The sequence below is a fragment of the Mustela lutreola genome, chromosome X (assembly GCF_030435805.1).
Source record: "Mustela lutreola isolate mMusLut2 chromosome X, mMusLut2.pri, whole genome shotgun sequence".
NCBI lineage: Eukaryota > Metazoa > Chordata > Mammalia > Carnivora > Mustelidae > Mustela > Mustela lutreola.
The window spans coordinates 131,577,907-131,603,152 of NC_081308.1; the positions used below are offsets into that span (position 1 = coordinate 131,577,907).

The window sequence follows — 25,246 nt, forward strand, 5'->3', positions numbered from 1 at the left end:
TTCTTCCTCATTCTTGACTTGTCTTTTTTCTTCTTAGTTTGTAGGAATTCTGTTTTCTATTATGAACAGTAACTGGCCATCTGGCATACAGATGATGAATGCGTTTTCTCAGTCTCTCGTTTGTCCCTTGACTTTGTGGATATCTTACAGTGCCGTGGCTAAAGGTTTGCACGGTCCCGGGTGTCTCTGTGTCCGTCTTTCTCTACATTGCTTTTGGGTTTCTGGTCTCGCATTGTCCAATCCTAACATCTCCTGTAGCTGCTTCAGATATTTTTGGCTCTGAAACTCTCATTATGAAATTGCTAAGCATAGGGGCACCTGTCTGGCTCTGTCGATGGAGCGTGCAGCTCTTGATCTCAGTCAGGGTCATGAGTTCAAGCCCTGTGTTGGGCATAGAGATTACTTTTTTTTAATATAATCAGAAAGACTCCCTGATGGGGTGTAAGGGAGGAGGGGAAACTGAATCCTCAATTTATTTTCTTTCTTTCTTTTTTTTTTTTTAAGATTTTATTTATTTATCAGAGAGAGAGAGGGCGAGAGCGAGCACAGGCAGACAGAATGGCAGGCAGAGGCAGAGGGGGAAGCAGGCTCCCTGCCGAGCAAGGAGCCCGATGCAGGACTTGATCCCAGGACGCTGGGATCATGACCTGAGCCGAAGGCAGCTGCTTAACCAACTGAGCCACCCAGGCGTCCCTAGAGATTACTTTTAAAAATTGTTTAAAACAGCAATTATAAAAATAGTTAAAATTTACGTTTAGCAATAAAACTGTTCAGCTGTCCTTGTCAACAGGCCGGAGCCATGCAGGCGCTCTCTGTGATCTCGTCCACTCGAGGAGAGGAGACCTTCTCCCTGTGAGAAGTTTCGTCCCAGCCCGGGAGGGCCGAAGCGCTGCCTGCAGGTAAAGCACTTCCCTCTCACGTCCGAGATCTCTGGAAGCTGCAGTCTTGGAAGAGCATAACCCAGGGGGTTCGGGTCCTCCGGTGTGATTGGAGAGCCCCCTCTTCCCCTTCCAAGTGGAGGCTTGGGTCCCGGGTCCTTTCGACAATCCCCATGGCCGTTGCAAAGACAAGCAGCCTTCCTGCTACGAGACCAGTGCTCTAACCCCTGAGCTACCCAGCCCCGCTAAGCAGCCTTCCTGCTAGCTGCCCCCTTGAGCCCCTGCGGCCTTTCTGCCCCGAAAGCTGGCAGCCACTGGGCCACATGGCTGCGAGCCAGGAGGCATTGCCTGCGGTGGCCGTGGGGCTCACGGACGCCAGGGCCTGGCCCGCGTGGGTCTGGTGAGCCGCCCGAGCCTGCCTGCTGTTTGCGGCCTGGGCCAGGGTGGCAGAACAGCTCCTTCCAACCATGGTCATGTTTTTCTAGTCTTTTCTTCCACTTCCTGCCCTTTGCTTTGATCTTTGCCCTCTGTTTCTCTTCAGAATCGCTGACTTCTGGTTTTACTTCTGTCTCTTTTCTCTCGGCCCTGCCTGACTGCCACTGGGGCCTCTGCCGGGGTGTGTGCACTGTCCCCGCCTCGGCTGGCTCAGGGCTCTTCCTCTGAAAGACACGAAACCTGGCAGATGAAGTGGGAGCCCCACCCCGGCCTTCCTGCCCCAGAGGTAACCCCCACCCAGGCTTGGGGATACCCTGTTCCCCCACCTGCTCATCCCTTTCCTGGGGGGAGAGTATGCACTAGCGATATTCGCGACTGTCTCACGTGCATCGTAACTTTCTATAAACGCCACGCAGGGTCCAGGCCCTTCTCCCACAGGCTGCAGAACTGGTCTCCTGGGGTGTCCAGTGATGTAATCCCTCCCTGGGTGCTGTGTCCATGCCTCCCTTCTGAGTATCTGCCTGTGCACAAGTCCCCAGATCTGTCACCAAGAAGTCGCCAGAACCACCGCCCGCCAGAGTCCCCATGGCTCCCTGTCACCCCCGGCACTCGGTGCTGGCCGAGGACTGACTGCGGTCCATGCAACGGGGCTGAACGGGAATTTCATTTCCTCCTTGGTTGCCTCTCCTGATCTAAAGTAGAGGTGAAAGCAGGGGGCTGGGGAGAGATGCGCACCCACGTTCGTAGCAGCATGAGTCCCAGTAGCAGCCCCAAGGGCCCGAGGGCTCATCGAGGGATGAACGGAGAAGCCAAACGGGGTCTCTCCAGGCAGCGGAACATTCTTCCGTCTTCAGAAGGCAGGAGCTCAGACACCGGCCGTGACCGGGGTGAGCCCGGGAGCTATTCCTCGGAGCGAGGGATGCCGGCCGCAAAAGGGCAGGTGCCGCGGGAGTCGATCCGACCCGGGGCGGGCGCCCGGAGCAGTCGGGCGCAGAGAGATGGGGCGCGGGATGGCGGGCGCCGGGGGGCTGGGGGACACCGAGGGGGCACTAGTATCCAGCGGGGGCCGAGCGTCAGTCCGGGAAGATGGGAAGGTTCTGGGGAAGGATGGCGAGGACGATCGCACCGCACGACGTAGGAATGCGCTTCGTGCCGTGGATCTGTGTGCTTGCGCATGGCTAAGGTGGCACATTGGATGGGCTCTGTATTTAACCACATTGTTTTTTAGAGTGAGCAGTGGGTTGGGGAGAGGAGGAGGGCCAGAGGAAAAGGGAGGGAGGGAATCTCAAGGAGGCTTCATGCCCCACATGGAGTCCCAACATGGGGCTCTATGTCAGGACCCTGAGACCATGACCTGGGCAGAAATCAAGAGTCAGCTGCTCAACCGACTGAGCTCACCCGGGACCCCCTAACCACATTTAAAAAAATCAGTGTTGATTCTTGCCACTGGCTAGTTTTGGGAGTATTCTGGAAGTTCTCTGGGCCTCACTTGCTTCTCTTGTTCCAGGACTGGGGGGTGGGGGCGAGCAGCTCAGCGGGCGTCTGTGTGGGTAAGTGCCCTTCGTGCCTGGCAAAAGCTGCCAGGCACTAATTAGGGGCTTCCTGTCTAGGAGAGCGAGTTCAGAGAAGCTGAATGACCTTTGAGTTCCTGTTGCTGCTACTTTGTTGTTTGTAACTGGAGCCCTCATCACCGGGACTCGGGATCCAAACATCATTTTGAAAACACACTTTTCAGTTGAGACAGAAGTCACATCCCGTACCGTTCCCCGTTCGGTGGGTTTTAGTCCACTCACAGGGTTGAACAACCACCACCGCTGTCTCCTTCCAGACGGTTGTCATCATCCGTCGCTCCTCATTCCTTCTTCCCCCTTCCCCCGGCGCCCACTCATCTCGTGGATTGACCTGGAACGCACATCCGGTGTAAATGTCTTTTGTGTCTGGCTCCTTTCGCTCAGCGTGTTTGCAAGGCTCATTCATTTTGTGATGCGTCAGTAATGACTTATCCATTCCTCTGTCACCACGTTCCCCCCTTTTGGCTCTTACGAAGAATGCTGCTGTGAACAATTCTGTATCCGTTCCTGGGTGCACAGATGTTCTCCCTTTTCTTGTTGCTATTGTTTCCTTACGGCCATTCTGGTGGGCGGGAAGCTTTGAAAAAGACATTCTTGATTTTCAAAAGCCTCCGATCAGAACTGTGATAGCACACGCTCTGGGATGGGGTGGAGGCCAGCGGTGGACGAAGGAGGCCCCCAGCACCAGCTCCACCCGGGAGAACCCCACCCTTGTCCGGTGAGCAGTTCGGAAATACCTGACATGGGAAACTCTTCCTCTCTGCCATTTGGATGGGCTTTTTTTTTTTTTTTTTAAAGATTTTATTTATTTATGTAACAGACAGAGATCACAAGTAGGCAGAGAGAGAGGAGGAAGCAGGCTCCCCGCTGAGCAGAGAGCCCGACACGGGGCTCGATTCCAGGACCCTGAGGCATGACCTGAGCTGAAGGCAGACGCTTTGACCCACTGAGTCTCCAAGGCGCCCCATCAGATGGGCTCCCTCCCCCCACCGATGATTGTTGCTTGTATCGTACAACCCCAACAGGTCAGGGTCGCTGAGCCTGCGACACCCACAAGGGACTGAGCCAGACCCACTGCAGATAACGCATGTCACCTCTGAGGGGACTTCAGCAGGGACACTGTCAGAAACTGTCATAGCGTATCAAAACTGCGATGTCCAGGCATATGCCGGCTACCAGACACACCTAAATAAAGTACGAGTGCACAAGGTTACACGTGAAAGACTAAGAGGAAAGACACACTTCAGCACCTGCTATCAGGCGAAATATGCTTTGGGGACCAAAGAAGAACATTTTGGGAACAATGTGAAAATCGTTTCGAGTCACATAAAGCAAAACCGGGCAGGACTGCCGGGCGAGATAGACGAATCCAGCGGCGGAGAAGGAGGTTTCTACGGGTTTCCTTGAGGGTATGTCAGTCAAACAGAAAATAGTTTGATGCCATTGCCGGAAATGTGAACAAGCCTGTGACTCTGGTTGCTCAGATGGGTCGGTGCCCCCCGTGCCTGTCCCCACGCCCATGAGTGGCATCAAAAACCAATGATGGCCTCATAGCCACAAGCAAGAAGCTAGTACGTTTGCAGACCTGCTGTCAGACCACGCTCTTGGAGCCCAGCGCAACTAGGTCAGAAGCAGTAACACAGGCGTCGCACGCTGCAAAGTTGTACAAACCACAGTGAGAATTTTTTTTTAAAGATTATTTATTTATTTGACAGAGAGAGAGAGAGATCACAAGTAGGCAGAGGGACAGGCAGAGGGAGAGGGGGAAGCAGGCTCCCTGCTAAACAGAGAGCCCAATGTAGGGCTCGATCCCAGGACCCTGAGATCATGACCTGAGCCACCCAGGTGCCCCTATAGAATTTTTAAAATACAACTACATTAATAAAAAAGAACTACATAATAACACTGGTGGGTGATGGGACTTCAAGTGAGCCTTACAGCAGGGGAAGGTGACATAAATTCTTTCTATGAGCCTATTAAGGGTATTACTTGAACTTTCCACACACGTACACTGGAGGCCCCAGGAAACCAATCCCCAACGGTAAACACTACTATGACCTCTATCACCACAGATTGGTTTTGCATGTTCTAGAACTTCCCATAAATGGAAACATATGACTTGGCACATCTATACACACACTAGCGTGTACATTCCTTTCTAGTACTAAGCGTCATTCCATAGTACTGAGTCACGGAAAATAAAGGGACCCCAGGAAAACCTTCTCTTTTTTGTCTCCTATTCCTGCTTCTGTTCTTGCTAGGAGCTACAGCCCCACCTTATACAGCACTTGGCCTGCTATGCACCTTTGCTTTAACTGGGTGACGTCTGTCCATTCAGCAGTGTGGCCTTGAGCAGATGGCCTAAACTCTCTGAACCTCCCCCCTTTCACCCCTAGAGTAGAAATAGTATTTGTGGCTTCACTGTATTGAACTCTGCCCACGGAACCTATCGTCTACAGGAGGACACTTTGGAGAGTGATGAGGGCACTGTGCAAGCCAGCGAGAGTGGGAGTTCATTCCAAGAGCGCAAAGATGAATCAATTAGGAATCATGTTGCCATTGTTAGTGATATTAATGTGTCAACAGAGAAAACCATGACATCAGTAGATGTCTAAAAGGTATTTGAAGTAATTCCACTTCTGGGTGTCGACTCCAACAAACGGAGACAGGGCCTGGAACAGACACTCACATACCAGCGCACAGAGCAGCGTGACTTACAGCAGGTGGAGGGGGCCGCCCAGGCACAGTCACCCGATGAACGGAGGATCACATGGGAGAGCCTACGACGGAATGTTATTCAGCCTTAAAGGGGAATAAAATTCTGTTTTTAAAGATTTTATTTGGGGGGGGCACCTGGGTGGCCCCATCAGTGATGGGTCCCGCTCTTGGTTTTGGCTCAGGCTGTGATCTCCATCCTCAGCTGAGTCTGCCTGAGACTCTCTCCTCCTCCCTCGGTTCCCCCCCACAAATAAATAAATAAATCTTAAAAGAGAGAGATTTTATTTTTAAATAATCTCTATTCTCAACATGAGGCTCAAACTCACAACCAGCAATGGAGAGTCATGGCCCTACTGACTAAGCCAGCCAGGGGCCCCAAAAGGAATAAAATTTTGGTATCTTTCAATGCCGATGAACTTCAAAAACATCCTGAGATAAGCCAAGAGAGAAAAGGGTACACAGTGTGTACAATTCCATTCTATGCGATGCCTGCAGTAACTCAGAACGACAGAAAAGTAGGATGGGGGTGCCGGGGGGCGACTGGGGAGCAAACATCTAATCGGGGCAGATTTCAGTTTGGGAAGATGGAAATACTCAGGGACAATGTGAGCGATTTGAGCTTAAACGGCGCTGAACTGTACTGTTAAAAACAGTTGAAATAGGGGCGTCTGGGTGGCTCAGTGGGTTAAAGCCTCTGCCTTCGGCTCAGGTCATGATCTCAGCGTCCTGGGATCGAGCCCCGCATCGGGCTCCCTGCTCAGCGGGGAGCCTGCTTCCTCCTCTTTCAGTCCCCCTGCTGTGTTCCTTCTCTCCCGGTCTCTCTCTGTCAAATAAATGAATAAGACTTTTTTTTTTTTTTTTTTAAAGATTTTATTTATTTATTTGACAGAGAGAAATCACAAGTAGATGGAGAGGCAGGCAGAGAGAGAGAGAGGGAAGCAGGCTCTCTGCTCAGCAGAGAGCCCGATGTGGGACTCGATCCCAGGACTCTGAGATCATGACCTGAGCCGAAGGCAGCGGCTCAACCCACCGAGCCACCCAGGCGCCCCAATAAGACTTTTTTTAAAAAGAAAAAGAAATATACATCCCAAGCCAAAAGGCAGTGCTATGCCTAATGGTGAAAGCCAGGAGCATTTTCATTAGCCAAGAACAAGATGGTATCCTCAAGATCACTGTTATTATTTGACACTGAAAAAGAGAAACACAAGGAGTGTATGTTGGAAAGGACAAAGCCAAGTTCTCGTTATTTGCAAATCAGATGATTGTACAGCGGAAAATTCCAAGAGACTCAACTGCGAGAGAATTTTAAGAAACTCGCGGAGGGCCCTGTTCTGTACCATTTCCTGCAGCTACGCCACAACGAGAGAAAGTAACCGACGCGTGAGGGAGCTGGGGTCGTCACTCTACCAAGCGTCGCTGGATGAGATGCCCGTCAGTGCTCCTCTTGGTGACAGCCCTAGCCCCCCCGTGGAGAGGGTTCCTGCCCCTGCCGCGGCTCTGACTGTGGTCGCAGGAGACATACGGCGGCCGCGAGCCCAGCAGGCAGCCCCCCTTGGTCCGGGAAGCGCCCTGCGGTTTCATCTGCCAGAATCATCTTGCCAGCTTGGATTCTAGTCTCTTCTCTGGGCCTGACTCAAGACTGGGCCCCCCGGGCTCTTCAGGCTTGTCCGACTTCGCCCAGGCTCGGAGCCGTGCAGGCCTGCGGGAGTGGACACACGCGCTGGTTCTGCCCGCATGGGCGACCACCTTGCTTCCATGACTCGGAATCCCTCTCTGCATAGCAGAGGCCAAGCCCGTCGCTTCTTAGGACTCCCGTGGTCCTTCTCCTTCTGCTTCCTGACATCCAGGCTGTTCATCTTCAAGCATGAGCCTAGCGCCCAGTTCACAGCACCGCCTGCACGAGCACTTCTGCGCACCCTTTGCCTCGCCCGTGCCACGGCTCCGGGCTGCTGGCCCTCCCGTGGGCGATCCTTGCAGCCGGAGCCTGCGAGACAGGCCGCTCAAAGGCCACGATCTCCTGGCGTGGCCCAACGGTGGCCACCGATGGCTCCGGCTACACCACGCTGGGAGCCCCGCCACTGAGTCGTGCAGAGGACCAGCCCACCAAATCCCCTCAAATGTCACGCCAGCTGGCACTCCCCGTTGCCAAGGCGCTGGCGTGACACAGCAGGGTTGCTGGGAGGGCCACTGCCACTCCCTTACGCCCCTCAGCAAACTCCAAGGAGAATTGGTTCCCTCGAGCGCGAGCGGGGCAGCTTTTGACCTCAGGATGGGAGCTACTCAGCCGGGACCTGAAACTGTGGACGGTCACCCGGCCTTGGGAGTCCGGGACTCACGCTCCCCGCCACTCCCGCACCCCCTGCGGTTCTTGTCTAGGAAGAGGAAGTTGCAAATCACTTGATTGTGTATTTCAGGAACTTCCCCCAAATCCATTTATCCAAACATTAAATTATTCGAGTAGCCTTTGTCGGGGTAACAGCTCCCGCCAGAGGACACTAGTGGGTGCCATGGGGCCCTCGTCAGAGGGCCTGTCGGAGGCCTGCAAGCGCTGCCCCCCCCCCCGGCCTTCCGCAGCCGCGCTCGGCCCCCGTCGTCGTCTGCGAAGGACCCGCCGAACCCGCTAAAACCAGCGCGCCTGGGCCTCACGCTCCCAAGAAGCTTGGTTTGGCCCAACTCGCAGGGGAGCGGCCACCACCGCGGGCGCGGGGGTCTGTCGTGTGCGACTGAAACCGATGTCCCTTCCTAGACCCGTGTGACTTCCTGTCGCCTCAAGGAGCAGGTCCAGGACCGGAATCCCTTCCCGCGCCGTCGTCAGCCTGGGTCAGAGCCGAGTAAACGGGCACCTCCCGGTTTCCGCCGCCGAGGCGGTGTTCTTCCTCATTGCACGGAGTCCAGTCAACTCGGCTTTGCTTGATCAACAGGTTTTCCTGGGGGTCACTTAAGGGGGCCCAGAACCCAGAGCTACAATCAGGATGGGCTGGGGACCCCCTCATTACCTTTGGTGGCTCTGGTGGAAAGAGACGGTGCGTGTCCTTAAAGCAGGTCGTGTTCGGTTCCCAAGTTAACTAGCCAAAGATGCAGACGAGTGTCCAAAGCCAGCTGGCCACACTGGCAGGGCCACATCTGCCCCCCCCCCCAGTCCCCGTGTGCCTCAGCTGGACGGGGCCTCCGAGTGTGGGAAGAGTTCGTGTCTTCTAACAACCGAGGCTTCCTGGGCTCCCACCTTACATGACCACCTTCATGGAAGGCAACATCGGTTTATTGAACAGGACTGTGAATTGTGCCTGTCACATGGCCGGGCCTCTGGCCCTTTACAGTCTGGATCTGTGCCTGGCAACTCCACCCCGGATACGATTTTTGTCCTGTTCCGTTTTTTTGCTTCTTTTTGAGACAGTTTTGGAGAGTTCTCTTTTTCAAAAAATGTCGTTCAGTTCATCAAGGATTTCAAAGGTATCGGCATAAAGTTACATGTAGTATGTAGTATTATTTTTTTAAAGATTTTATTTGACACAGAGAAGATTTGACACAGAGAAAGATCACAAGTAGGCAGAGAGGCAGGCACAGAGAAAGAGAAGCAGGCTCCCTGCCGAGCGGAAAGCCCGATGCGGGGCTCCATCCCAGGACCCTGAGATCATGACCTGAGCTGAAGGCAGAATTTTAACCCTCTGAGCCACCCAGGAACCCCAGTATGTAGTATTTTTAAATTAAATTTCAGACTCAGGCCAAACTTTATTTAGAAGGCTGTTTTAAAACTTCCCGCTGAAAGGGTGCCTAGTTGGCTTAGTGAGTGGGGCCATGCAGCTTTTCATCCTGAGGTTCTGAGTTTGAGCCCCATGTTGGATGTGGAGCCTCCTTAGAGAAAAAGTAAATAGTATAGGGGTGCCCGGATGACTCAGCGGGTTAGGCCTCTGTCTTTAGCTCAGGGGCTCAGGTCATGATCCCAGGGTCCTGGGATCAAGCCCCAAGTAAGGTTCTCTGCTCAGCGGGGAGCCTGCTTCCCACTCTCTCTCCGCCTGCCTCTCTGCCTAATTATAATCTCTCTCTGTCAAATAAATAAATAAAATCTTAAAAAAGAGTTAATAGTATATTTTTCAAAATTTCCAGTTGGAGTGTACAGAGAGGAAGTACTGTCTTTTCCTGGTTCATCCTAATTTCTTAGCACTGCACTCCGTAATCTATCTGATTTTCATTTCTTGGAATTGGTGAACAATTTCTCTGTGGCCCACAGCATGGTATTTTTCTGAATGTTTTGTATGTGCTTGAAAAGTGTGTATCCTCTGTTTGCTGGGCACAGTTCTCTGTGTATCAGATCAATGTTGGTCTTTTGCATCAAACATTTAAACGTTAAAAGATAAACTGTTAACAAAGAAAACACAACTGACCTTTCTTTTCTTTCTTTCTTTCTTTTTTTTTTAAGATTGTATTTATTTGGGCGCCTGGGTGGCTCAGTGGGTTAAGCCACTGCCTTCAGCTCAGGTCATGATCTCAGGGTCCTGGGATTGAGTCCCGCATCAGGCTCTCTGCTCAGCGGAGAGCCTGCTTCCCTTCCTTTCTCTCTGCCTGCCTCTCTGCCTACTTGTGATTTCTCTCTGTCAAATAAATAAATAAAATCTTCTAAAAAAAAGATTGTATTTATTTGCTTGACACAGAGATATCACAAGTAGACAGAGAGGCAGGCAAAGGGACAGGGGGAAGCAGGCTCCCCACTGAGCAGAGAGCCCGATGCGGGGCTTGCTCCCAGGACCCCAGGACCATAACCTGAGCCTAACGCAGAGGCTTAACCCACTGAGCCACCCAGGCACCCCCACAAGTGACCTTTCAAAATGATCTTGAACTGGGGATAGCCAGAAGCCTTGAAGTCAAAGATTAGTAAATTTTTGCATGGAAACTACCACGAATCAAGTCAAAGACACATCACAAACCAGGCGTATTCACAACACATGTGTGTGTAGGTCAAAGTTATGATTGGGAATACGGAAGGACCGCTCTGTACCAATAAGAAAAAGTTGTGGGAATCTGAGCACAGATATGACTAGATTGGGCACGGAAGGGAACTTTGGGGCACCTGGGGAGCTCAGTCAGTTGAGTGTCTGACTCTTGGTTTAGGCTCAGGTCATGATCTCAGGGTCATGAGATCCAGCCCTGTGTTGAGTTCTGAGCTCAGCGTGGAAGCTGCTGGAGATGCTTCTTATGCCTTTACCCACCATGCTCACAAGTCCTCTCTCTGGCTTGGTCTCTCTCAAATAATTAAATAAGTCTTTTTCTTCTTTTTTTTTTTTTTCATTTTTTTAAAAAGATTATTTATTTATTTGACAGAGAGAGATCACAAGTAGGCAGAGAGGCAGGCAGAGAGAGAGAGGAGGAAGCAGGCTCCCTGCCGAGCAGAGAGCCCGATGCGGGGCTCAATCCCAGGACCCTGGGATCAAGACCTGAGCCGAAGGAGAGGCTTAACCCACTGAGCCACCCAGGCGCCCTTTTTTTCATTTTTTTTAAAGGAAGGAACTTCAAAGTCTAGTAAAGAGAATAAAGGAGTGTCTGACCTCACTCCTACTGAAAGAAATGCAAATAAAAAGCAAACTCTGCTTTTTCGCTGATTAGATTTACAAAGGTGAAACTTTTGCTCCAACGCAGCCAAACGACCTAGTAATCCGGCTTCTAGAAGTCTCAGCTAACGATACCCTTGCCCAAGTCCACAAAAATACACGTGCAGGGATTCCAGATTGTTTATGGTGGTAGAGGCACAGACAGAAAAGCCGGGAACGATGCAGCTGCCGCCCCCAGAGTACCAGCTGAAGCTACGTAGAGCGTCTTCGTACTGTGTCGACACGGCAGTTTTGCCGAAGAGCAAAAATAAAGCTCATCTGCACGGAGCCCGGAAGGGGAGGTCGGCGAGTGTAGCTTGAGTCCTGGGAGGCGGCGGAGGTTCGTGGGGCCCGCTCCTGGCCGGGAAAGCGAGAAACGGTTCTTCTTGTTCTGTGCAGTTTGGATGTCTTTGTAACGAGCAGGTATTTTTAAAAGGCAAAGTTTGTTTAAAAAAAAAAAAAAAAAAAAAAGGACTCTAAAAAGTGTTCTGGCTAGGGAGGGGAAACAGGCCCCGTGGGGCCGGGACCCCTCTGATCCCAGGTTGGCGGGACTCCCCGCGGCTCGCTGGTCGCCGTAGAAACGAGCTGGAAGCGGGGGCGTCGGTGCTGGCTGGTAGCCGCGAAGGCAGTGACTCAGCAGAAAGCCCGGCCCATTCACTGTTCCGCCCGGTGACTTCCATTCTCTTCTAGAAAAACAACAGCCGGGAATGCTTCGGTGTCACAGTTGCAGTCTGGTGAGGGGACACGGAACGAAGGCGGCCGAAGTCGCCCCTCTCTGCCCGCGGCTCGTGCGCCCGGGCTCTCCGCCCGCCTCTCCTCCGGCCTCTCCTCCGCCTGCGGAGCCGCGGCCCACCCGGGCCCTCCGGCCAGAGCCTCCCCCGGGCAGCCTGAAGCCTCCTCGGGCTTCCGCGGCAACGGGCGGCTCAGAGACCAGGACTTGGCTCTCGGGGATCTTTAGGAAAAACGAAACCAGACCAGAACGACCCCCGCCCGCCGCTAGTGGAGGAGCTGGGTCGGAGCCCACTCGCTGCCTGGCCACGGCTCTGTCGCGGCGGGCGGTAAACCCGTGGCCGAGTTGAACATCTTGCTATTCTTTCTTTGTGAAGCCACCGCGCTGTGCTCACACTGACAGAGCTGAGGCCAGAAGCTGGGCTGTGCTGAGCCCCCGCGGGGGCAGGACGCGAGGCCAGAGCGTGAGGCAGGGTCGGGCGCGCTCGGAAGCGTGGCCGGGTCGGCGGTGGCCTGCCCGGGCCCAGGGCGCGCAGGGGAGACGGTACAGGGCAAATGGGAGAAGACAAGATGTGCTGGTTCTGGTTCCTCAAGGTGAAGCAATACTGGAAGAGATAATGGCTTGGAATTTTCCAAAACCCCAGACTGAAGGAGGTTACAAAATTACGAGCATTAAACAATGTAGATATAAAGAAAACCAGAAGCCGGCACAGGACAGTCAACCTGCTGGAAATCCCAGACAGAGGACTCTTCAAAGTGGCCCGGGAAGGCACTGTGACGGCCGCCGGCTCTCCAACGGAAAGACCAAAAGCTGATAGGACAGTGCCTGTGGGGGTTGAAAGAGAAAGATGGCCAACATGCAGGTCCATACCCAGAAGAGGAACCTTTAAAAGTGAAGGCAAAAAAAGAAAAAGAAGGAGGAGAAGGAGAAGAAGGTGGCGGGAAAATCAATACATTTCCCGCCAAGGTTGGGGCCGCTCGAAGCTAACCAGCCCATACTGTAAGAAGTGTAGCAGGGAGTTCTTTAAGCTGAGGGAAATGATCCTACACATGAAAAGAGACTCAACATCATCGGTCATTAAGGCTGTGGACATTGAAAGTGCCGGAAGATAGTACTTCTCACCGACAAGAATGGCTGCCATCAGACGGATGGATAGTACCAAGGCTTGACAAGAACATGGAGAAACTGGAACTCTTGTCCACGGCTGGGGGGATGAATCCTATCTTAAGAAAGTTGTCCAGGGCCACCTGGGTGGCTCAAAGCCCCGCATCGGGCTCTCTGCTAAGCAGGAAACCTGCTTCCTCCTCTCTCTCTCTGCCTACTTGTGATCTCTCTCTCTGTCAAATAAATAAATAAAATCTTTAAAAAAAAGAAAGAAAGAAAGAAAGTTGTCCAGGGGCGCCTGGGTGGCTCAATGGGTTGGACCTCTGCCTTCAGCTTGGGTCATGGTCTCAGGGTCCTGGGATCGAGCCCCGCATCAGGCTCTCTGCTCAGCGGGGAGTCTGCTTCCTCCTCTCTCTCTGCCTGCCTCTCTGCCTACTTGTGATCTCTCTCTGTCAAATAAATAAATAAAATAAAATAAAGAAAGTTGTCCAGGGTCCTACCGTATTCGCCCCAGCCCTCTTAATAAACACATGAAGGAAATGCACATTTCCTCTATAGCATATTTATTATGTACAATCTTACTTTGAAATAGACCCAAGTCTATGCTGTGGGACCCGCGTAGGGTGTTTGGTAATGTTTATAGGAGTAGTTAAAATCAGAATATTTATTGGCGTCTCCTATAGTGATGGTCCCCGCTCCTTTTCTTGACCCAATTTGCTGCTAAGAAATGAAGTAACTTGAGAAAGAACGGGAGGGAGGGAGGAACGGATGGATCCAGGATGGAAGAACCAGTCTGCACTAGGAAGGGAGCATGTGAGTGAGCGCACGTGAAAATAACAGCAGCAATGCCTTTGGGGGATTTAAAATATATGAAAAGAACAGTGTCAAAGGCAAGAGGGGATAAATGCAGGGATGCATGAGGGTAAAGATGAAAAAAAGGAGAAAGGGGGGGATGCCTGGGTGAGGTGTCTGCCTTGGGCTCAGGTCATGATCCCGAGGTCTTGGGATCGAGCCCCGCATCAGGCTCCCTGCTCAGCGCGAAGCCTGCTTCTCCCTCTCCCTCTGCTGCTCCTCTTGGATGGCGCAACTGCCTGAAAGCAGAACTGTGTGTGCGCCTGCATGTGTGTGTGTCCTGCGGGGGGGGCAGTACTGGTTCAAGGGCGCAGAGCTCATGCTGGTAGGATGGAAAAGCTCCAGTGTGCAGAGAGTGGGGAATGCTACATCACAGTGAAGATGTAATGCACAGAACTGTATACAAATACCCGGTGATATGTATTGTCATTTAAATTTGGCAACACACACACACACACACACACACTCCTACACACATCTTGGTAAATACATTAGAATGTTAATGGATAAACAATGATTGCCAGGCTGGATAAAAGCAGGGAAAAGGGGCGCCTGCGTGGCTCAGTGGGTTAAGCCTCTGCCTTCGGCTCAGGTCATGGTCCCCGGGTCCTGGGATCGAGCCCCGCATCGGGCTCTCTGCTCAGTGGGGAGCCTGCTTCTTCGTCTCTCTCAGCCTGCTGCTCTGCCTACTTGTGATCTCTCTCTGTGTCAAATAAATAAATAAAATCTTAAAAAAAAAAAAAAGTGGGGGAAAAACTCCAAGAAGATGCTGCTTAAAAGAGACATTATGTTTTTTAAAAAATTTATTTACTTGAGAGACAGAGAGGGACAGCACCAGCAGGGGACTAGGTGGACAGAGAAGCAGACTCCCTGCTGCACAGCGAGCCTGAAGCAGGACCGATCTGAGCCAAAGGCGACACTTAACTGAGCGAGCCACCCAGGTACCTCGAGACATTATATTTTTTAAAAAAAACAACTTTACTGAACTAGAATTGATACAAAAGGAACTGCACAGTGAAGGTTTTATCTGTGAAACCATCATTCCCCAAAGTTTCCTCATAGTCCCGGCAGCCCCTCCCGCGGGCACCACCGAGGAGCTCTCTGCGCCCAGAGGTGAGTCCGCACCGCCCAGAACCCGGAGCTGGTGCCATGGGCACGCGCTCCTCCGCCCGCTGGGTCGCTTCCCAGCTTCTCGCACAGCCTTCTTCCGTTGTATGGAGCATGCACTTTGCTTGTGCGGTTGCCTGATGTCCATGTGGGTTGTTGCCACCGGCCAGCTGTCGTGGGTAGGGACGTCGTGAGCATCTGTGTCCCGGTCTGTGTGTGGACGCATGAGTGCAGTTCCCCTGCGGAAATCCTGCAAGCGGAATGGTCACACCGCATCGTACAGGTGTGCAATGACCTTGTAAGGCACCGTGAGACCGTTTTCCAAAGCGACAGAACCGTCTTACAGTCCCACCAGCTGTGTGTGTGCAAGAGCAAAGCCGATCTGGAAAGCCCCGCGTGCTCACCGGCCGTTGAGATGAACACTTACTCCATGGTCCTAGTAACAAAGCTAGTGCGGTGTGGGTGTGATGGGTGTGGTGGGTGCGGCAGGACCCACGCTAGACAGATACCGAGTCCCTGCTTTCGTTCGGGGCGGAAAGATAGTCATTTTACAGCCTGCTGTGGGGTAAACGGGCTGTCCACGTGGGGGGAAAAGACCCCGTGATGTCCGTGCACCAACAAAACCAAACATCAACCTAAATGTGAGAGAGAAAGCAATGGAGCATCTTGGGGTCGAAGGAGACGGTCCTCCTGCCCTTGGATGGGCATGACGCTCTTCAACGGAACTAGGCTTCCCTGCAGCTACGAACCACTCACCAAAAGGCTTCATTGGGAGAGTGAAAAGGTGGACTCGTGGCGTCCAAGACGTCTGTCCTGCCTGCCCACTGAGGTTTAGCACCTCTTGTCCCTGCGGGGACACGCCCCCGAACCGGGGACACAGCTGTGAGCCGGAGACACAGCGCTCGAGCGCAGTGAAGATGGGGAAATGCGGGTACCGGGCTCGACGGGCCTGCACGGACGCCAGCCCAGGCGGGACAGCCCCTGGCTCGGCAGGAGGCCAGGAGGCCGTGGGTGGGCTCTAGTCACACAGGGGGACAGTCCACAGGAACGCAAAGCAATGAGGCCCCGCTGCGGGCCGCGCCGAGGAGCTCCGACTGCAGTCTATGTGTGGGGCTCTTCCGCGTGAGGGATCTTTCTAGAACGACGAAAGTGTCTTTGTACTGCTTTTAAACGTGCCCATGAGCTCTTTGGCACTCCGGTCACCCAAAGTTGGGCTGTAATTCCTGTCCCCCGGGAGTACAGACCGGTCTTAGCCGCTGGCTTCTCCCGATGACAGTGCCCAAAGACCAGGCGGCGAAGGTGACACTGCCTGCCCCGGGGCTCTCTCAAGACACTCTGCCTTAAATAAGTCAGACAGAGAAAGATAATTATCATATGACTCCCCCTGATAGGAGGAATTTGAGGGGCAGGGCCAGGGTCGTGGGGGGCACGGAGGGAAAAAATGAAACCAGATGGGACCAGGGAGGGAGACAAACCGTAAGAGACTCTTTTTTTTTTTTTTTTAAAGATTTTTATGTATTTATGTATTTATTTATTTGAGAGAGAGACAGTGAGAGAGAGCATGAGAGGCGGGAAGGTCAGAGGGAGAAGCAGACTCCCCGTGGAGCTGGGAGCCCGATGCGGGACTCGATCCCGGGACTCCGGGACCGTGACCTGAGCCAAAGGCAGTTGCTTAACCAACTGCGCCACCCAGGAGCCCCAAGAGACTCTTTCTTAAAAAATTTGTATTTATTTTTTAAATTTCTCTTCCGTGTTCCAGATTTCATCATTTATGCAGCACACCCAGCACTCCATGCCGTCCGTGCCCTCCCGAATACGCACCACCACGTCCCTCAGAGTCCACAGTCTGTCGTGGTTGTCTCCCCCTCTGATTTCCCCCAACTCCCTTCTTTGTAAGAGATTCTTAATCTCACAAACAATCTGGGGGTGGCTGGGGATGGACACCGGGGAGGGCATGCGCTACGGTGAGCGCTGTGAAGCGTGTAAGCCTGACGATTCACACACCTGCACCCCTGGGGCTAATAATACATTATGTGTTAAAAAAAAAAAAAAAAAAAAAAAGATGCTCCACCTCAGCAGCCAGCAACCTTGCTGGGAAGAGGCCACATGGTTACGTTCGGGGGTCTTCGCCCCAGCAGGGCCCGCGGCTGACCGTGGGGTGCAGGGGCCTCCGGATGGTGCCGACTCCCAGCCCTCACTCCGCCCCCACCGACGTGGAGTAGAGCAGATGAGGCGACCCGTCCGAGGCCTGTCCAGACTGCAGGTTCTGGGGCAAAAGGGAGGTCATGGTCTCAGCCCCGAAATTTTGGGGTGCTTCAGGGCAGACAGATCACGGTCTAAGCCATGCCTGCCACGTGGCTGGACACATACATGAAAAGTCACCGAGTCATGCAGACGCAGGTGGTATACTTTTCCACTTGCCGGTTGTCCCTCCTTAATGACGTCTATCAAAAATGCGCAGCCTCTGAGGGTCTGGCTCGGCCAGCCGGGCGGAAGGTGGGCGGTGGTACTGCTACACACTGACGCCGGAGGCTTCTGGCAACCGGGCAGCCCAGGTTCCATGTTCTCACTGAGGCTGGTGTGGTCTGTGAGACACAGACGAGGATATGTCCAGGGACAGCTGGAGTAGGGGTAAAAAGCTTGGGGGAGGGCACACTGCTAGGGATGTCATTTGGGAATGACCGATACACAGATGGTGTTTCGAGCCCTGAGGATGAGTGAGGTCAGCACAGGGGGGAGTGGAGGCTGCAAAAGGGGCCCAGGGCGCTCCCTCGCGGACTCCCACCTTCTCGAGGCTGTGCAAAGGAGACGGAGAGGGCAGTGTTTCAGAGATCGCAAGAGGAGGGCGGTCAGAAGGGTCCATAGGATAAAGTGAGGAAGGAGCCACTGGGTTTGGCACCACGATCATTAGTGTCCTTGACATAGCACTTGGGTGCAGAGTGGCGGGGTGGGGCAGATCAGAAGGGGTCCAGTATTCAAAAAACTATAAAGTACTCCTGAAAGAAATGCAGGAGGACACAAAGAAATGGAAAAACATTCCATGCTCATGGATTAGAAGAACAAATATTGTGAAAATGTCTATGCTACCTAGAGCAATCTACACGTTTAATGCAATCCCTATCAAAGTACCATCAACTTTTTTCAAAGAAATGGAACAAATAATCCTAAAACTTATATGGATCCAGAAGAGACCTCAAATAGCCAGAGGAACGTTGAAAAAGAAAGCCAAAGTTGGTGGCATCCCAATTCCAGACTTCAAGCTCTATTACAAAGCCGTGATCACCATAACAATAAGGTACAGGCACAGAAACAGATACATAGACCAGTGGAACAGAGTAGAGAGCCCAGATATGGACCCTCAACTCTATGGTCAACTCATCTTCGACAAAGCAGGAAAGAATGTCCAGTGGAAAAACAACAGTATCTTCAAAAAATGGGGTTGAGAAAACTGGACAGCCACATGCAGAAGAATGAAACTGGACCCTTTTCTTACACCACACACAAAAATAGACTCAAAATGGATGAAAGACCTTAATGTGAGACAGGAATCCATCAAAATTCTAGAGGAGAACACAGGCAGCAACCTCTTTGACCTCAGCCGCAGCAACATCTTCCTAGGAACAACGTCAAAGGCAAGGGAAGCAAGGGCAAAAATGAACTATTGGGATTTCATCAAGATCAAAAGCTTTTGCACAGCAAAGGAAACAGTCAACGAACCCAAAATACAAGTGACAGAATGGGAGAAGATATTTGCAAGCGACATATCAGATAAAGGACTAGTATCCAAAATCTATAAAGAACGTATCAAACTCAACACCCAAAGAACAAATAATCCAATCAAGAAATGGGCAAAGGACACGAACAGACATTTCTGCAAAGAAGACATCCAGATGGCCAACAGACACATGAGAAAGTGCTCCACCTCACTCGACACCAGGGAAATACAGATCAAAACCACAGTGAGATCCCACCTCACACTAGTCAGAATGGCTAAAATCAACAAGTCAGGAAATGACAGATGCTGGCGAGGATGCGGAGAAAGGGGAACCCTCCTACACTGTTGGTGGGAATGCAAGCTGGTGCAACCACTCTGGAAAACAGCATGGAGTTTCCTCAGACAGTTGAAAATAGAGCTACCCTACAACCCAGCAATTGCACTACTGGGTATTTACCCCGAAGATACAAATGTAGTGATCCGAAGGGGCACGTGCACCCGAATGTTTATAGCCGCAATGTCCACAATAGCGAAACTATGGGAAGAGCCTAGATGTCCATCAACAGATGAATGGATGAAGATGTGGTGTAAATACACAATGGAATACTATGCAGCCATCAAAAGAAATGAAATCTTGCCATTTGCAAGGACGTGGATAGAACTAGAGGGCATTATGCTGAGCAAAATAAGTCAATCAGAGAAAGACAATTATCATATGATCTCCCTGACATGAGGAATTCGAGAGGCAAGGTCGGGGGTTTGGGGGGTAGGGAAGGAAAAAATGAAACAAGATGGGATCAGGAGGGAGACAAACCATAAGAGACTCTTAATCTCACAAAACAAAGTGAGGGTTGCTGGGGCAGGAGTGTAGGGAGAGGGTGGTTGGGTTATGGACATTGGGGAGGGCATGTGCTATGGTGAGTGCTGTGAACTATGTAAACCTGACAATTCACAGACCTGCACCCCTGGGGCTAATAATATATTATATGTTAATAAAAAATTAAAAATTAAAAAAAAAAGAAGGGGTCCAAGACGGGTGCCTGAGTGGCTCAGTGGGTGAAGCATCTGCCTTCAGCTCAGGTCATGATCCTGGAGGCCTGGGGAGGAGTCCCGCATCAGGCTCTCTGCTCCGTGGGGAGCCTGCTTTTCCCTTTCCCTAACTCTTCCCGTTCATTTGTGCTCTCTCTCTCTCTCTTTCATCAATCAATCAATCAATCAATCAATCAATCTTTTTAAAAAAAGGAGTTGACGAGGCCATGGGGAGATGTAAGGAAATAGACAACTATTTTGAGAAGTTTGGCTACCAAGAGGAACAGGGGCATGTGGGTGGCTCAGTCAGTTAAGCATTAAACTTTTTAAAAAATATCTTATTTATTTGAGAGAGAATGAGAGAGAGCGAGCGAGCATGGGGTGGGGAGGGCAGGACAAGCAGACTGAGTGCAGAGCCCAACACAGGGCTTGACATCAGGACCCCGAGATCACAACCTGAGCCAAAGACACTTAACTGACCGAGCCACCCAGGTGCCTCCAGCATCCGACTCTTGATTTCCACTCAGGTCACGATCTCAGGGTTAGGGTTAGACTGAGCCCTGTGCCGGGCACCATGCTGGCAGTGGAGCCTCCTCGAGATTCTCTCCCTCTGCCCCCTCACCTGCTCACTCCTTAAAAAAAGTAAATGAAATAAAATAAACTGTTTAAAGATGAACAAAGAATTGGAGTTGTAATTGGAGAGAGGTGTTGGGTCGAGAGCGGATGCTACTGGGACAGGCGTGGTGATGCAGGAGAAAGGCGGGGCGACCTTAGGAGTGAAGAGCTCCTCAGAAGAGAGGAGAAACTTGTGACTCTGGCCATGGCAGATGACAAATACTAGAATAGCCTTCTGATTGTAAACAACTAGAATGCAGGCAAAATATTGAAAATAGGCAGTGCCAGACTGTGATCAGAAGGAAACCAAATGCAGCGACCCCAGTGAGCAGCCTGGACTTTGGCCTTAAGGCTCTTTCAGATCATGGTGCAGGAAGGGGTCTCCTGAGTTGAACCTGTGGCCTCCGTTGTTAGCCCTAGCAAGCCAAGAGTGGAGAGAAAAAAAAAAAAGAAAAAGATCAGAAACATCTGATTAATCCCGAAGAAGTCCGGAATGGAGGAGAAAAGGAACGAAGGACAGACGGGACAGAAACAAATAGCAAGAGGCGGCCTTAAAGCCGACCATTCAACAGGCCAATTAAAAGGCAGAGATTATCAGAATGGTTAAAAAAGAAAGAACAAACCACGTGCTGTCTACAGGTGCACTTTAAATAAAGACCCAGGCAAGTTCAAAGAACAGAACAGAAAAAAAGTATCGAGAAATCAGTTAAGCATAAGGAAGTGGGAGTGACTACACCCAACAAAGCTGATAGCAAAAGAAGGAACATTTCCAGAGATGAAGAGGGGTGTTTCCTGATAATAAAAGGGTCAGTTTGGGGCGCCTGGGTGGCTCAGTGGGTTAAAGCCTCTGCCTCCGCCTCAGGTCATGATCTCAGGGTCCTGGGATCCAGCCTGTATCGGGCTCTCTGCTCAGCAGGGAGCCAGCTTCCTCCTCTCTCTCGGCCTGCCTCTCTGCCTACTTTGTGACCTCTGTCTCTCAAATAAATAAATAAATAAAATCTTAAAAAATAATTGATAAAAGGGTCAGTTTATCAAGAACAAGTAACAGTGCAGGACGCCTGGGTGGCTCAGTTAGTTAAACGTCTGACTTCAGCTCAGGTCATGATCTCAGCGTCCAGGGATGGAGCCCTGCGTCGGGCTTCCCCACCCAGCGGGAAGCCTGCTTGTCCCTCCACCCCTCCCCCTGCTTGTGCTCTCGCTCCCTCTCTCTCAAATAAATAAAATCGTTCAAATGGAAAGAGCACATAACATTCCTAAATGTGAATGCAGCCAACGGAACTGTCTTAGATGTAGCAAAACCTGACAGAACCCAAAGGAGAAGGACAAATTGACAGTTACATTTGGAGACTTCGCTACTGTTCTCTCAGTCGGCCAGAGCAAACTGGGAGAGAAAATGAGTTAGGATACTGAAGACTTGGACACCCCTAGCAACCACCTCGAGCTAATCTACATTTATAGAACACACCACCCAACTGTACAATGTACGCGCTCTTCAAATAAACGTGGAACGTTCACCGACCTAAACCATGTGCTAAGCCATACACCAGGTCTCAATATTTTTAAGACATGAAATCAGAGTAAATTCTCTGTACTACAATGTAATTAAAAACACCTAGGGGCGCCTGGGTGGCTCAGTGGGTTAAGCCGCTGCCTTCGGCTCAGGTCATGATCTCAGGGTCCTGGCATCGAGTCCCGCATCGGGCTCTCTGCTCAGCGGGGAGCCTGCTTCCTTCTTCTCTCTCTCTCTGCCTGCCTCTCAGTGTACTTGTAATTTCTCTCTGTCAAATAAATAAATAAGAAAGAAAATGGGTTAAGAAATTTTAAGAAAAAAAAAAAACAAAAACAAAACACCTAAAAAGTGATAGGCAAAATCCCCAAATAATTGGAAATTACGTCTAAGGGGCGCTCGGGTGGCCCAGTAGGTTGAGCGTCTGCCTTCAGCTCAGGTCATGATCTCGGGGTCCTGGGATCGGGCCCTGCATTGGGCTCTCTGCTCAGCAGGGAGCCTGCTTCCCCACCTCTCTCTGCCTGACTCTCTGCCTGCTTGTGATCTCTCTCTCTCTGTGTCAAATAAATAAATAAAATCTTAAAAAAAAAAAAAAATCTCCTTCCCTGGGGCGCCTGGATGGCTCAGTGGGTTAGGCCTCTGCTTTCGGCTTGGGTCATGATCTTGGGGTCCTGGGATCAAGCCCCGCATCAGGGTCTCTGCTCAGTGGGGAGCCTGCTTCCCCCTCTCTCTACCTGCCTCTCTACCTACTTGTGATCTTTCTGTCAAATAAATAAATAAAATCTTAAAAAAAAAAAAACTCCTTCCAAGGAAGTCATTGGTTGAAGAAGTAATTAAAAGGGAAATTAGAGAACATTACGAACTCAATGATAATGACAACAGAACATACCAAAATGCACAGAATGTTCTCAAAGGGAATTTATAGCTTTAAATGCTTATGTTAGAAAAAAGATTTATTTACTTTTTTATTTTAAGTGATGTTTTACTGACCAAGGCATCCAGGTGCCCTGAGAAAAAGGTTTAAAAGAAACGATTTAAGGTTACACTTTAAGAAGCTGGAAAGGAGGGGCGCCTGGGCGGCTCAGTGGGTTAAGCCGCTGCCTTCGGCTTGGGTCATGACTCAGGGTCCTGGGATCGAGCCCCGCATCGGGCTCTCTGTTCAGCGGGAGCCTGCTTCCTCCTCTCTCTCTCTCTGCCTCTCTGCCTGCTTGTGATCTCTCTCTGTCAAATAAATAAATAAAATCTTAAAAAACAAAAAAAAAAAAGCTGGAAAGGATGAGTAAATTAAGCCCCAAATAATTTTTATTACTCCAAAATAAGCACAAGAAAGGAAATAATAAAAGAGTGGAAATCATCAAGAGAAAATGGAGAAAAGGAGAAAAACTGAGACCAAAACTTGCTTCTTTAGAATGACCAAACAAACTGATAAACTTCTATCTATGCTGATCAAGAAACAAAGAAAAGACACAAAACACCAATGCAAGCAATGAGGGGCCATCAGTGCAGATCCCGTGAAGGGTGGGTGAAGGGGTATTATCAACTCCAGGTCAGCTGAGATACAAGCAAATTCCTTGAAAGACACAATTACTGAAACAGACACAGGAAGAAACAAAATCCGAATGGCCCAGTTATCTGAGGGAATTTAATCTTAAGATTTTATTTTTATGTAATCTCCAGCCCCGACATGGGGCGCACACATGACCAACGGAGCCAGCCAGGCATCCCTGAAGGAACGGAACTTGTGGGCCCGGGTGGAGATGGCTTCATTGGTGAACACTGAGGGACCCCAAGCACTCCGAGCCCTTTAAGGACATAGGAGAAGGGAAGGCTTTCCAGCTGCTTTTATGTGGGCCCTGGTACCAAAACCAGAGACATGTTACCAAGAAACTGCAGGTCAATGTCCCTCAGGAACACACAGGCAAAAATTCCCAAGAGATACCGGCAGAGGTGAAAGACAGAATGACAGCCATTTCACACCCAGGTCTGAGAACAAGGCAATGACGTCCGTCTTCACCACCTCCACACAACACGGGTTCGAGGCCCTAACCAGCGCAGTTGGCAAGAAAAAGAAGGGAAAGGCATACAGATTGGAGAAGAGGCGAGAAGTACCTTTATTTCTGGAAGAAATGACTGCATATGGAGACTATTCCAAGATGTTTACCCCCAAAACGCCTAGAGTTTGGTCCATTCCTTGATTTTGGTACCAAAAGATGAAACAGAAACCTGCTGGAGCTATTAACTGAATTTCAGCAAACCTAAGTAACGCGGACACAACTCCGTTGCAGGGATCGAGCCTCACATCAGGCTCCCTCTCCGTCCCGTGGTTAGCGAGAAGACAAAATGAAGGGGCGCCAGGTGGCTCAGTGGCTCGCCTCTGGACTCCTGGTTTGGGCTTAGCTCGTGATCTCGGGGTTGGCTGACGGAGCCTCAAGATGGGCCCACGTGCTGGGCATGGAGCCTGCTTGGGATTTTCTCTCTTCCTCTCCTTCTGCCCCCCACCCGCAACCCAAAGGAAAGAAAATAAAATTAAGGTACCATCTACAATAGCACCAAACCCCACAAAAAGCTGCTGGCAGGCAGGGGGAACAATGGCCCCAGAGGACTTGTTGGGGGTGGGGCAGGGTGGCGGGTCTGACGCTGGGCTGGGTGGGCTGGGAACCCCGAGGTGAAAAGCATCGGAAAGACTCGAGCCTCTTAGGGCCACAAACTCCGGGAGCACAGCCAGAGATCGACACGTGAGCGTTTATTCCTCCCGGCCAGCTAGCACCTGGGCGGCGCCGGGCTCCGCGGGGCATGTAGTGTGACTGGTGACCGCAGCCGGGAGCCCGGGCCGCTTTCCGAGCCGCACAAGGCCGTGAGACCGACTCGCTCTTCGGAACGGGAGTCCCATCTTCTTCCTCCCTCTCTGTCTCGCTTCCAACTCCCACCTGCCAGGGGCCTCTCGCTGTCGGGGGAACTGGAGGTTAGGGCCCAGCCCTGAGTGAGACCCAGCCAGTGGGCTCTGGAGCCTGGGCAGGCTTGGCACCCGTCAGTGGGTGTCCCCCGGGGGGGGGGAGCGGGGGCCTGGCCAGCAGGCCATCACATTAGGCTTCGCCCCCCAGGTCCCCAGGGCAGCTGGCAGACACGGGCCCGATGAGAGGGGAACCCCAGAACAGACACGCCTCGCTTTTCCAAGTTACAAACGGCGGGGAGGGCCCCGGGACCCACAGGCTCTGTTCTACGGAGAGGCCCCAGTCCCCTGGGGCTTCAGCCACGTCCAGAGAGAAGCGTTAGGGGCCGCCCTGGCCAGCTCCCAGGGGAGCCAGCCCCCTGCTCCACGCTCCTGGACCGGCGCCCCCCCTGCTCCTCCCGGGCCTGAGCAGCCAGCAGCCCGGGCACAGGCATTCTTCTCGCGCCCCTCCCC

The 25,246-nt window shown here is 51.7% G+C and overlaps 2 long non-coding RNA genes across 2 annotated transcripts; one reads left to right on the top strand and one right to left on the bottom strand.

The window, feature by feature from the left end:
- The first annotated feature begins 11,055 nt into the window (after positions 1-11,055).
- On the top strand, positions 11,056-13,522 carry LOC131820797 (uncharacterized). The gene is made up of 2 exons (XR_009349788.1): positions 11,056-11,607; positions 11,875-13,522. It is a non-coding gene; the product is annotated as an uncharacterized LOC131820797 (long non-coding RNA).
- A 635-nt stretch (positions 13,523-14,157) lies between these two features.
- LOC131820796 (uncharacterized) lies at positions 14,158-25,244 on the bottom strand. The gene is made up of 3 exons (XR_009349787.1): positions 22,888-25,244; positions 17,348-22,114; positions 14,158-17,243 (listed from the first exon to the last, which is right to left on the bottom strand). It is a non-coding gene; the product is annotated as an uncharacterized LOC131820796 (long non-coding RNA).
- Between the last annotated feature and the right edge of the window lie 2 nt (positions 25,245-25,246).